This window comes from Amphiura filiformis, chromosome 6 (assembly GCF_039555335.1).
Source record: "Amphiura filiformis chromosome 6, Afil_fr2py, whole genome shotgun sequence".
Classification (NCBI taxonomy): domain Eukaryota; kingdom Metazoa; phylum Echinodermata; class Ophiuroidea; order Amphilepidida; family Amphiuridae; genus Amphiura; species Amphiura filiformis.
In genome coordinates, this window is record NC_092633.1 from 78528209 (window position 1) to 78541591 (window position 13383).

Below are 13383 nucleotides of genomic sequence, written 5' to 3' on the forward strand. Positions count from 1 at the left end.
TCCCTGTGGACAGCCAGCAGCTATTCTAGGGCCCAGGGTATCACTCGGCGGTCCCGCCATGGAACGCTGCCGTGTGACAACCCCAGTTGGTTCTGCTAAGACTACACCCACAGCGTTAGCAGCGTATCGTCTCTGTTGAGACCATGCATGCTAGGGTTCAACCCAGGCAAGCCCGGGTACCTTGCATGCTGCCCGTCGCTGGCTACTACTGTGGCTGTTTGAGCCCGTAGATATGCCTGCAACAGACGGGTGTCCTCCTGCTAAAAACCCGTGAGGATTTTCGCTAGAGGACTGGTATCCTCCTGCTACAAAACCCGCTAGGGTTTTCGCTGGTGGTTACCGCTCTGCTGCCTGCTACTTTGCTCCGACGTATAGTCAGTGCTTTCGCTGGCTGCTGAGCCTTTGGACGCTAGCAGTCCCGAAGGAACCGCTGCTTGTCCGGGGACCGGAGCCCCTTAAGCAGACCTGCCATGACCCATAGGGGCTGTCACAGCAGAATCTACCGTGACGACTGGTATCCTCCTGCTGCAAAACCCGCTAGGGTTTTGGTGGTTACCGCTCTGCTGCCTGCTACTTTGCTCCGACGTATAGTCAGTGCTTTCGCTGGCTGCTGAGCCTTTGGACGCCGCTTAGCAGTCCCGAAGGAACCGCCTGCTTGTCCGGGGACCGAGCCCCTTAAGCAGACCTGCCATGACCCATAGGGCTGTCACAGCAGAATTCACCGTATCGACCTTACCAGTGCCCTTGGTAGATTTCTTCTTCGTCTTATGGCGATGACGGAGCCTATCCCAATCGCTGCTGGAACTCGGAGAGTCCTAAGCAAAAGAAAGACATCTAGAAGATCGTGAGCACTCCCTGTGGGTGAAACAGAGCGGTGTGGGTCCCGCTCCGTCACCAGGGAAGGGCAAGCCCGACAGGGCCGAGGCGGCGAGGAGAAAGGGAGGGGGCACTACCCCCCAACACGCGACTCAAGCCCAGTAAGCAAACCTGAGCACGGAGGCTGGTCGCTAACGTTAGTGGTAAAGTAAGGACTGGCTAACTTTATTACTAAAATGTCAGACGGTCCCTACCAATCCCCACCGTATGAATATCTGATTAACTCGCCTTTATTGGACGGTAATGAAGACATAACGATAGAGTAATCACCCTAACATAGCAACAATAACCTACCGTACATGAAATACAATGTGCACGTACAAACATCTATTGTAACTTACAGGCTGCAATGGTTGTTTTACGTGGGAAACAAAATGAATGGCGCCAACGAGCGGCCATTTTGAATTGCTCGTGTGTCCCATATACAAACGGAGGCACGATATGTAGCTAAGTTTTGGATCGTTTTTGTCACTTTTTCGCCAGAAAATGCCGTCAAAACTATCCTCAGCCGAACAATACCGGTTTGGTTTTACCTAAGGTGTGAAACTACAACCGTATATCTCGCCTTGGTCGAGACTAATTGCCTAAGCCATGTTTGTAATTTTGAGAACAAAGAACAAAATGTGGTTCAAGCATGCATCAGTAATGTAAACGCCCTAATTATTTCGGATTATTCCCTTTCATTTGTATCATTATCATTTGTTCTTGTGCAAAGATTAGTGAATAATTATGTTTAAATGCATACTTGAACCATATTTTGTACTTTGTTCTCAAAATTACAAAAATGACTTTGGCAATTAGTGTAGCAGGCTGACGATATACTGAAAGCTAGTAATGAACAACTAAAACTCATGGAAAACCCCTGAAGGCTAGTAATGAACCTGTAACTAAAACCCATGGAAACTCTTGGTTATACCTGCTAGTGCTACAATTTACGGCACAAACTGAATTACACAATCACTGGGTCTGGAATTGAAAGGGATGCCATGTAGCCTAGATAAAGAACTAAACACATGCCAAAAAAACAAAAACTAATCACATACCCCCTTTATTACGAGATAATAACTCAATATCTATGCATCAAATTTTAAAACTGAAATAGCAAAAAGAAACCCAGTTTTGTCTTGCAAATTTTGATGCCTCATTTGTCCTAACCCTAACCCCCTCAGGGCTTTTTCGCGACGGGAAGGGAAAGAAGGAAGGAATAAAGAGAGAAAACAAAGAAAGAAGTTGTTTGCTCTGGGAGGGATTCAAACACGAGACCCCACGCATGCCAAGCACTGGGTGGGCGACACCTTGCCACGGGTCTTGGCTTTGCTGGCCAGCGAAACCGTGCCTATATATCACTTAGGGCGATTGCGTCATCACACCACTCTCTATGCCGGGGGTGTGGCCTAGTAATTTTCCGTACAAAAAATTGCTTTCTTGCATGAATGGTAGTTTCCTACTCCTAGTTTGTTTTGGTCTTGTGCTATTTATATTTCAAGTGTTTAAGCTATCAGCGGCTAGTGGCTTTTGATGTTGGGAGACAGTACATCGTTCATGTCGTTTGTGTATCGATACTACAATTGAGTGTACCGACATGTCAGAAGTCTGTGAATTTTCCAACTGTCGATACTTTCGACAGTCGACAACAGGCCTAGCTCAAAGCTCTATCCTCATATCCTTCATCGGTTATCAGTGACTTGGATTGAGGATAGACTTCTTTAATCAAGTTTTTGGTTACTTGAGAAGTCTAGTTTTGCTCGTAAACCGAAAACTTCACATTCAAGGCTAATGTCCTTTGCTATCAAAATCTAGTAGAAATTGATCAAGCATGAAACCGTAGCATCAAAAATGGGAGGGGGGTTAGGGTCACTCCCATTGTGGCATGTACACCATCCACGATAATCAACTTTTGAAAAGCACCCTAAAGTCTAGAAATGCATCCAAAAATCCTCAAAAATGGATTTTAAGGTTAACAGACATTGTTAATCTGCATGAAGCCGTTTTGCTGAATATTCAGTAGGCCTACGCAAAAAGATCGTAATTGTTACCACTGGAACGGGGGGGGGGGGTTATACTTCAGACTCAGTAATAAATGATTTCCCCAAAAAAATGGCAACACTGATAATCTAGACGTGCTCAAATTGTCGTTTGTCACTAATTTAGCGAGTTTTGTACAAACTTTGGCATATTGGAGGAAAAGTCGAAATATTCGATTTTCGACGTTTCGGCACTGATCTTTAAAACATCATTTTTCTTGAACGGAATGTCGCAGAGACATGAAATCTTTGGTGTTGAGCTTCAAATTTTCTCTAGTTTACTTAATGAGTAATAAATGTGGATTTTGAAAACTTTTAACACCTTATAACGGCCGTTCCTTTTACATTCTTCGTGCAAAATAAGAGATGCGCTTCACAAAATGTGTTCTATTTTAATCATGATGATAAACAAAGATTACAAAAAGTCATCCTCATGAAATATTATTGGACAAAACACTTTATTGGCTGAGTACATGTAGGCGCCTGCAAAGTCTAGAAACAGAGCTTTAATTTGATACCAAATTTATTTTGCCAAGTATTGCAGGGACGCCAGAAATGGCGCTTGAAGTATGCCGAATTCACACGTTATCTTAGGGGCCGTCCATAATTTTTCGCCATTTACACTTACGCACAAAGCGTGACGTAACTTTTTACCCCCTCCTCCCTCGAGTTACGTACAAATAAAATGGCGAAGGATTTCCAAGAGTAGGCCTACTACTACAACATGTAATAGCAAAATTGAGATGGGTTGGGGTTGTGGTTAGAGTTTAAGTTAAAGGTTTGGTTAGGTTTAGGGTTAGGGTTATATTAGTGTTCCATGATGACATTTGGTTTTGGATAAATGTTTTTACAGATAAGTTCACTTGAGAAATGCTGAAAAACTTCCTTTTAAACCATATTTTCATGAAAACTAAATCTAAACTTAATTACTAATGCACTCCAAAATCTGCTGAACATCCTATACTCTCTTTTCCACTAAGAACCCCCGGGATCACATCATAATAGGGGGATGGGGCAGGGGGACATCCCTTTGACATGTTTGGTGTATGTTCTTGCAATTAAACTATGGGTTTCATGTCTTTTGTCGCAACAGTAACAATCCGCACTAGAGCCTTTGCTGCCATTGATCCTAGCGCAGATAGAAAAAACTATTTTTGTAAGTTTTTTGATATGAAATAAATGAAATAAATGAAGCATAATGTAAAATAGGACTAGACTCAAAATTATGAATAAAATATTGGAAAATGCCATAATTTTTGCTCAAATAAATCACCATTTTTCTTACGTACACATGCCCAGGATTTTTACCCCCTCCCTCCCTCTTACGTACGCTTTGTACGTACGTGAAAATGGCGAAAATTATGGACGGCCCCTTATGGGACGCTGAATTAGTGCTGCGCCCCCTTTAGGTAAGAAGTACAACAACCCGTGTAATTAATATTATGACAAACATGCAGCTATTTAAGCTACTGGAGCCTTGCATTGTTTACTACAAGCTCTAATTGAAATTACATTGCACTAGCTTTCTGCATACAGATCATCCCATACCGTACTAGCAGAGATATCATCATGAGACTAAGATCTAGAAACACCACCGAAATGCTGTTTTGTTAGCTGAATCTTTTTGATGAAAGTCAATCTTTGACAAGATGTAACTGTCTTTGCTACGGAAAGTGCTATGACAAAAAGGTTTTCAGTTTTGGCTTTCTTTACTCAAGGCCAAGGGCTTTAATTTTATATAAAATGATGCAGTTTGATGGCAAATTTGAATTGACAAATACAAATACTCCCTTACATGTATACCAAGAACAACTCCAGAATGGAATCTTCTACCTGATTGCACCAAAGAAGCGCCCTCACTTAACATATTCAAAGGTCATCTGAAAGACATGAGCATAGCTACGCTTATTAGGGACTAACATTATGACTATAGAAAAATTATCAAATTCGTGGACATCGTGGAACATTCAACTACGCTTGTTACTCCGCGACTAATCATGCTAACTACACGCGCATACAACACTACTCTACACGTCCATATTAGCGAGGCTATCTGCGTACAACTGCTTACTACGCACAGCCACGCAAAGAGTATGTTCCACGATGTCCACAAATTTGATAATTTTTCTATAGCAGCTGCTGTGACCTTCGTCCCTTTGGTATTGCGTGTTAGCCTAAACTTAAGTATTATTCAGATTTCCTTTTAAAGGTCCGTAACCCGATCGACAGCATCATCCCCGATTTTTTTCATTGTTGATGAGGTTTTGGTATCACATAATAGATACTATTTTTCTCATTACTATCCTGAAATTTGACGCTCCAAGTCGATGTATTTCGAGAAATCATGAAACACAGCGGCTTTTACAGGTATACCAGTTTGTAAACAATGGTAAATACTTTGGATTTCTGGGAGAGAATTATGAACGAAATATCAGTCTCCTCAACAGCTACTTTGGTTTCGCGTCATACACATTCTGTGAAAAAAGTGAACCACACTAACTGCTGAGGAGACGTGTCTAGACGGTGCGCCGTATTTAATTATAAAATTTCCACGATGGAGGCAGCGGGTCGATTAGCTCAATCGGTTAGCGCCATGTTTCTACCGAGAGGTACCGGTTCAAAATCCGGTATCGGAATGGTTTTTTTCTCTCCATTTTTAACCCAAACTTTTTTTATATTCATTTGAAATGTACATATTGCAAGGGAAATATATTTTGTTTCCTTTTTTTCTGAAACGGTACGAAAAAAACAAATATTTTCCGTTCAATACAGGCCGGGCATTGATTGTACAGCATGTCAGCATTAAATTCGTCATACGAACGGAAATTGTTGTTGTTGCTTGCCTACCCATAATGCAATTCACGTATACCAAGGTATTGGATTGCAAATTTGGCTATTTATTCACATTTTACGCTGAAAATGCTCTCGTTTTTTCACAAAGCAGCATAATGGGGGCGATATTTGATATTATTATGTAATTTTAAAGACAATCCATATCCAAAACCAATAGGGTTACCCCCCTTTAATAGTTTTACAAATTAAGCGTGCATTGCTAGCCGTCCATTCAGCGTATTATTTTGCACATGGTCCAATGCACACGCTTGACGTCGCGCACGTACCGTATACGCGATGGTTAATTTGTAAAAGGAAATCTGAATAATACTTTACAGAGGCGTTTGCATAGAAACTAACCAGAACCATGGCATGTACAGTACAAATACAATGTCAATCATGACAGTCAATGTGAATGCATGAATGCAATAGATTATGCCTGCCACTTCCACATACTTGTGCATAATACGGAAGGTCGATTTGTGCCCATAAATGTTTAGGCCTATGTTAAACTGTATGTTATACAAATTGTACAGCTATCATTTCTACCCTATGACGAACCGACATACCTGTAAATCCAATAGCCCACAAAAAACTGGTCATCGCTGGTATTTTTCATGAAGAAAAACGACACTTTTTTACGCCGAACATGTCCAAAACACGCCAGCTGCTGTACAAGCCTCCCCACGCATGTACATAAACAAGCCGTGTTCATTGTTTAATTGTCACCTGCAGCTGTTCGCAAGAAAACTTTCTGCATAAAATTACCTGGGGTCGTTATCAGGCCTGAGACACACTGGCGCTACTTTGAGGACAGTCACTATGAGTTACTAATGTCGGCACATGCAGAAAATGTGTGATGGGTCGCCATTTTGTGACTCGTGCAAACTAACACAAACAAATTATTGGACTTAATAATCTTTTCAAGTTTTAATAAAACGTGCATCTATCATGATAATATTACATTTTATTATTTTATTATTTGAATTACATAAGCTATGTCAATTTTGTGTCCATGTTAATTTTTATATGGATTTACCTGTGTTGATTTTAAACTGTTGTGAACGTGGAGCTACGCAAATTGGCAGGCGATTACCCACCATGCAATGCGAATACACGGAAACGATCCAGTTTAGGATGCATCGCAGTTCCTGTTGTGTAAACCAGGCGTAAACCGCCCATCCAACCTGATCGTGTGCACAGGATTTGTGCTGGAGGCTAGTTAATGCGCACAACCAATGCGCAGAAGAAGACCTTGATACTAGGCGGAGCTTACGTTTCACAAGAATGATTGACAGCTGTGAGTAAGTGAAATTCTGTTCTGTGATTGGTACAAAAATATGGTTCTCGTATAAATGAATATATTATCCATGGCTTCAAAATTAGGAACTGTTTTTCCACAGAGCCCTATATAGGGCTCTCTGGTCTCTACTCATCATACACGACCGTAGAAGATCTGGCCAGCGACGACGCTTGCCAATCAGGCTAGCTTAGCTATTTGTACGGCGTGGCCTCTCATCCTTTTTATTATCTCTGGTCTTGTCACGCTGGTAGATTCGCCCACCTGTGATTACTGACCTGGATCTGACAGAAGATTGTGGAATTTACGATTTTCAGCAGCAGGATTTTATGAAACTGCCAATATTTGCAAGTATTCTGAAGGATCGGTAATAATTAAAATATTTTTCATGGTGTCGGTAGTGCAAGTTGAAGTTAGTGAATTTGTGGTTTTGTATGTTATGTGCAAGAGTGTTTTCAGGAAGCGTAAATAGGCAGGCCGTTATGCTAAGCTCTCCATGTTATATGCAAGTTCGGCGACGAACTGGACACATCACACGGTAGTGTGATGTGTCCAGCCTGGATATAGCAATAGATTAGAATTACATTCATGAATCCATGATTTTATACGTTGTATAAAACAAACTTATGCTAGAATGAAAGGTGAATTTATTTTGTGATCGATTTAATCAAAAGTACAAAACACTTACTAAATTGAAACGATATATAGAACTCTTTATAAAGTCAAGAAGTCAAAATGTTCCAGTGTATTCGTTTCTGAGTCAATATGGCGGATTATGACGTCCGTGACCTCAGTTTCGTGTTTGCAATTCCAGCTCCTAAAAGGCATTCAGCGGTCTCCAAATGAAGCCAATACTTGTTTTCAGAAAGTGTATAGCATGAGCATCGACAACTAGACGTAACTGATCTTGTGGAATAACGATTTGCACTAATTACGATGCCATAATTGAACGTAAACATTGGAGTTCTTTGACAATTCGATGCCTTTCCGCACAGAGCACTTTATCCATAGGCATTACGTCATGGGCAAGCACTTCCGACAAAGGCATAAATTTCGCACATCATGAAAATAGTTCTTATATACTTACTTAGTAGGCTAGAGCACTCAAGTTTGATTTAGGTAGGGGTGTGCCGCTGAGAATTTGAAAGTGCACCCATAAATATACCAAATTTTCAAGAAATTTGGACACATTGATAATTTGATATACCAAAATTCGAAATTTTCTGCCAAATTTAGGGACCGTTCACAAACACTTGTAAGGGGGGGCCTGATGCAAAAAGGGGGCCCTGAACATTTTTGACCCTCCTAAGGGGGGCCCTGAAAAAAATGACCACAAATTTTCCTGGAAAAATTAAGTTTATAATATGCTTTTCTATGGGGTTGACCCATAATTTTCATGTCAAAAGGGGGGCCCTGAAATTTTTGAGGAGGTCTGTAAAGGGGGCCCTGAAAAATATTCAGGCCCCCCTTACAAGTGTTTGTGAACGGTCCCTTAACCCATAGGCTTATTGCCGGGCATATTGTCTTAGTTTTTACACTTTTTTGGACAATTTCGAAATTTTGGCTAAATTGAGGCAAAATTGGACTATTTTGCGAGAAATTGGAATTTTTTTTGAAAAATAGACCCATTCATATACCAAAATTGGCTTAGAAAAAGGCGTCATTGTTGATATACCACAAAGCCGAAAATGCATTATGCAGGGGCGTAACCTTCCGGGGGGGGCAAGATTGAAAAACTTGATATTCCCAATTTCTGATCAAAAATGTTAGTATTTATGTGCGAGCGGCTTGCCGCGAAGCATTAAACGCCTTGGTGGGGTCCGGCCCAGGCCGGGGGCCCAGGGTGGTCGCATTGCATTCTCTAAATTCAGTAAATTTTCATCATCGTCAACCGTGTAATTGAATGGGACTATTTTGAAACTCATTGTAAACTTATTGTCCATTTTCCTATACTAGCCACACAGTGTGTCCGTAATTGACGCGTGACCTCTGCACACAGCTCTGTGTTGAAGGTATAGGACACTTTCTTTCTAACATCGTGGTGGTGTTATTTTTAATTCAAAGTCTTAGCAATTCAGATCATCATTTGCAGAAATTTGTTGTGATTACTAATATCTTTTCAAAAGAAATAATAGAGCATGTTTTCAACGTAGTTGTAGGGTTTATATGACACGTTGTGCAGGAAAATGATCACCACAATCCGTGTACTAATTGAATGGAGATTCATGCCTGTCACTGCCTGAAATTTGGTCCAACTTTACAACAGCGCCACAAGCGAACCATATATTCGATTCCTTAGCAACGCACATGTCAATCATCCTCATTTTCTTCCCTATCATGAGTCCAAAAACCAATCCCATTGGACAATGAATTCAACGTAGTCGCCCCCTTTGTATGAGTGACAGTTTTTCCTAGGTTAGTGGACATCAACATCAATTTCTACCAAGTTAGCAGACCAGTGCATAACCAGTTATTGATTTCTTGACGTCATAATTGGCTAGTGCCTTTGTGATAGGCCTATAGGTTAATATAAATACATTCTAAAACCGTTGGGGTTCGATAATGAACCCCGCAAAACTAACCGAGTATTAAGGGACCGTTCACAAACACTTGTAAGGGGGGGGGCCTGATGCAAAAAAATTTATCGCGAACATTTTTCGGCCCCCCCCCTTTACAGACCTTGAAAATTTCAGGGCCCCCTTTTTGACATGAAAATTATGGGTCAACCCCATAGAAAAGCATATAAACTCAATTTTTCCAGGAAAATTTGCGGTCATTTTTTTCAGGGTCCCCCCTTAGTAGGTCATAATGCGCAGCACCCCACAGCTATCCATTTATGATCATTTTTGGCATTAAAGCCATATCCGTCAAATTTTAATTTTGTTATTCTTTTTTCACAATGCCGCTATCTTTTTCAGAGCCACGGGCCCGAGCGGTAAAACGCACGGGCCCATTCGATCCGAGCGATGATGGTGTAGCATTTCATGTGTGTGTGTGGGGCAGCCCGGGGAAACAGCAGTAGCGTAAATTTCTTTGTGACATGGGGGAGGGAGGTTGGTGTAAAATGTAAAATGTTTCAACACATGTTCAAAGTAGCGTGTTTTATAATAGCTGCCAATAATATAGGCCTAAACATTGGAGACAAATTAATTTGCAATTTGAAAGTGACATAGGCCTATTGCTCCCAGATTAAATTTCTCTTAGCAACTTCCGGAACGCGAGAACTGCAGAAAATGTACCAATTTCAAAGCCAATTTGAAGCTAAAATGATCAAGTATGAACCATTGGATTGGACAAATGTGCGCGAAAATGTGCAATTCGAAAATAACGAATGCTCCCATGCATGCAGATTGAACAATTACCAATTTTAAGCTGAATGATCAAATAATAATGAGCATTTGAGCCTTTTTGAGGGCAAAATATAAGCATCATGTCACAACGGTATTTTCTAATTGCCAAAGAGGGGGCTTATCACTTGCACAATTTTTTTTTTGATACAGGCTGCATGATGCAAAAGTGAAATAAATTCGCGCTAGGCGCGAAAAAATCCGACGGCACTTGGGGGGAGGGACCGGGATGACCAAATATGCGGTTAATTTGGTTAAAAAACTATACAGGCGTCAACATTTGAAGGATGATTGTATGGACCATCCCCCTAGCAAAATATTGGGATTTATCCCCCCCCCCGGATCTACGCCGACTGATAGGCCTACCCGCGTCATTGCACTAAATGTGTGCCCCGCCTGTCCGGGGCAGGAGGGAGGGGGGCTTCAATATGAAATGGATAGAGGCGTGTGGGCCGGGCGTGTGGGCTGGCAATTTAACAGTAAGGGGCATTCGGTGAGAGTAAAACTTGTAAAAAATATGCTGTCATTGAGTGGCATGATTTTTTTAATGGAACCAATTGCGTGAGAGCCGAATTCGCGAAACAGCGCCACACAGAAACCTCAAACATTGAATTTCTAGTTCTAAATGGCTTCAAATTTCTTTATTTAAAAAAAATAAATGACAAAATTAGTGATAAATGTATCCGGTCACTTCGGGGCTCCGTATAAATGAAAGTTGCTGTTCAAGGGGTCTTAGATCAAATGAAAAAATAAGGGGTCTTCGGGTGAAAGAGCATGTAAACAAATATGGGGTCTGACTTTGGGTGACAGAGACGCTGAAAAAGGGTCCTACAGGGTGTCCCAGAAAAAATTACCGGGCAAATAAATTTGAACGTAAGTCGAAAACTAGACATCAAAATCCAAAAATCTAAACATCAGCGTGTAGCCCATCTTATTCTGCATCTTATACGCTAATTTTACGAATCGGATGACTGATCTTGCAGAAATGAGCGATTACATAACGCATGTGTCAATTCACTTCATTCCAAGTTTGAAAGAAAGCTCATTCAACACAATGTGCACTATAGTGGTTAAACTGTCAATGTGCTTCATATTTTGTTCTATGAAATCCTTTTCGTTCTTTTTAAGGGTTGACGAGGTATTGTTGGTCGAAACAATCTAAAAAATTGATTTTTATTATATAGATCAATATATTATTGAAAATTAACACCTTGATGTTTTGCAAAAGTTCAGTCTACAAATCGTATACTTTGCAAACTTGCTTAATTTATTGTTGTTATAGTTGTGTACGTTTTACAAAAGTGTTGTTGTTTCAGCCCTCTTCACAACGTAACTCAAGAACCGCAGCACCTATAAAAGTATATCTGTGATATTTAACTCTCCTACATGCTCGCTATGAATTGAGCTATGCAGTTTTTGCCAAAGCTCACAACCATTCGTAAGATACTGTGAACTACCAAATCACAACAGTTTAAAATAATGAATAACCTTAAACAACCTGTTTCTTGCAAAACATTTAATTTTGTTCAAATTTGAAAACCTGCATGATATTGAAAATGAAAGCTTGCATGTAAGATGATGCTCGGTATTTTGTAAATATCTTTTTTCGTTAATGTTGATATAATGTTGCATAAAGAATTGCTACATAAAGAATTGCAGCTGGCTTAAAAATTTCTCACACACATTAATGTTTTCGGAATATTTCCAAGAAATTGTAATGCAAAGTTTAAATCTCTTAAAACTTGAACATTAATGTTGCGTGGTATCAAAAATCCCACGTAAACCTGTAAGCACTTCATCATTGTCATTCTTGGCTAAAATGTTCTTTGTAAAGTATATTTGCACAACCTAAAGAATAAGTTGGAGAGCTTCCAATTGCAGAAATCAAAGTTTTCTCGGACAAACTGTTATTCATCTGTAGTGAAAGCATGAATGACATAACACCGTCGGATTTTAATGGATAATGTGGACTAAATTTAATGAGATACACAAACTTTAGGAAGCGGTGAGCAGTAGCGTAGCCAGCGGGGGGGGGCAGAGTGCCCCCTGACAAAAAAATGAAAGAAAAAGGGCCCCTCTGACAAAAAATGAAAGAGAAAATCAGGAGGGCAAAGGAAAAGAAAAGTATTATATGATGCAACTACAATTTTTTTCGTCTGTGCCCCCAAAATTTTATTTTGCCCCCCCTGACCAAGAAAGCTGGCTACGCCCCTGGCGGTGAGCGAGTATGAAAAAATGCCTGTCGATCAAACTTAACTTGGAATGAACTGCATTGATGCACGCATTATGCAATCGTTCATTGCTTCGGAACCAGTCAACTGAATCAAATAAAATTTTCGTATGTGATGCGCAACAAAATAGGCTACGCGCTACATTTTAAATTTTGTGATTTTGATGTCTATTTCTCGACTTACGCTCAATTTTATTCACTCGGTAATTTTTTCTGGGACACCCTGTATATACATGTGATATACGCGTTACCTCCAAAGTGGGAGTGCCCCCCGGGCCCGCCGGTTCATGCAGGGGCATATACATTGCAGGGGGGAGGGGACAAAGGTATATTCCTATAGGATGATCTAGTTTGTAGGCCTACTTACATCACCGGAAACTCAACTGTTCTTTCTTTCTTATTTCATTTGGCAAAACAAGATAATATTTTATTAATTCCAAAAAATTAGAATCATCTGGAATGGGGAGTCAGCGACGTAACCAGTTCAGAGAGAGCCCAAGGTGCACTTAAATGGTAAAAAAGGGGCTAATTAGGCCTACAAAAAAATGAAATGATATGAAATGAAATGAAATGAAATGAAATGAAATGAAATGAAATGAAATGAAATGAAATGAAATGAAATGAAATGAAATGAAATGAAATGAAATGAAATGAAATGAAATGAAATGAAATGAAATGAAATGAAATGAAATGAGCTCAATGCCCCTCCTAAATCATGATATGCCTCGCCACTGAATAAAAAAATGGTTCTGGCCTCTTGAACAGATTTTATAT

The 13383-nt window shown here is 40.3% G+C and overlaps 1 protein-coding gene across 1 annotated transcript in view; it reads right to left on the reverse strand.

Annotated features, from left to right (window-relative positions):
* The window catches only part of LOC140156084 (ubiquitin carboxyl-terminal hydrolase 9X-like), a 128498-nt gene extending 120451 nt beyond the window's left edge, over positions 1-8047 (reverse strand). Inside the window, 1 exon segment of the mRNA XM_072179202.1 lies at positions 7721-8047. The gene's annotated coding sequence lies outside the window, so the exon portion shown is untranslated.
* Positions 8048-13383: the final 5336 nt, after the last annotated feature.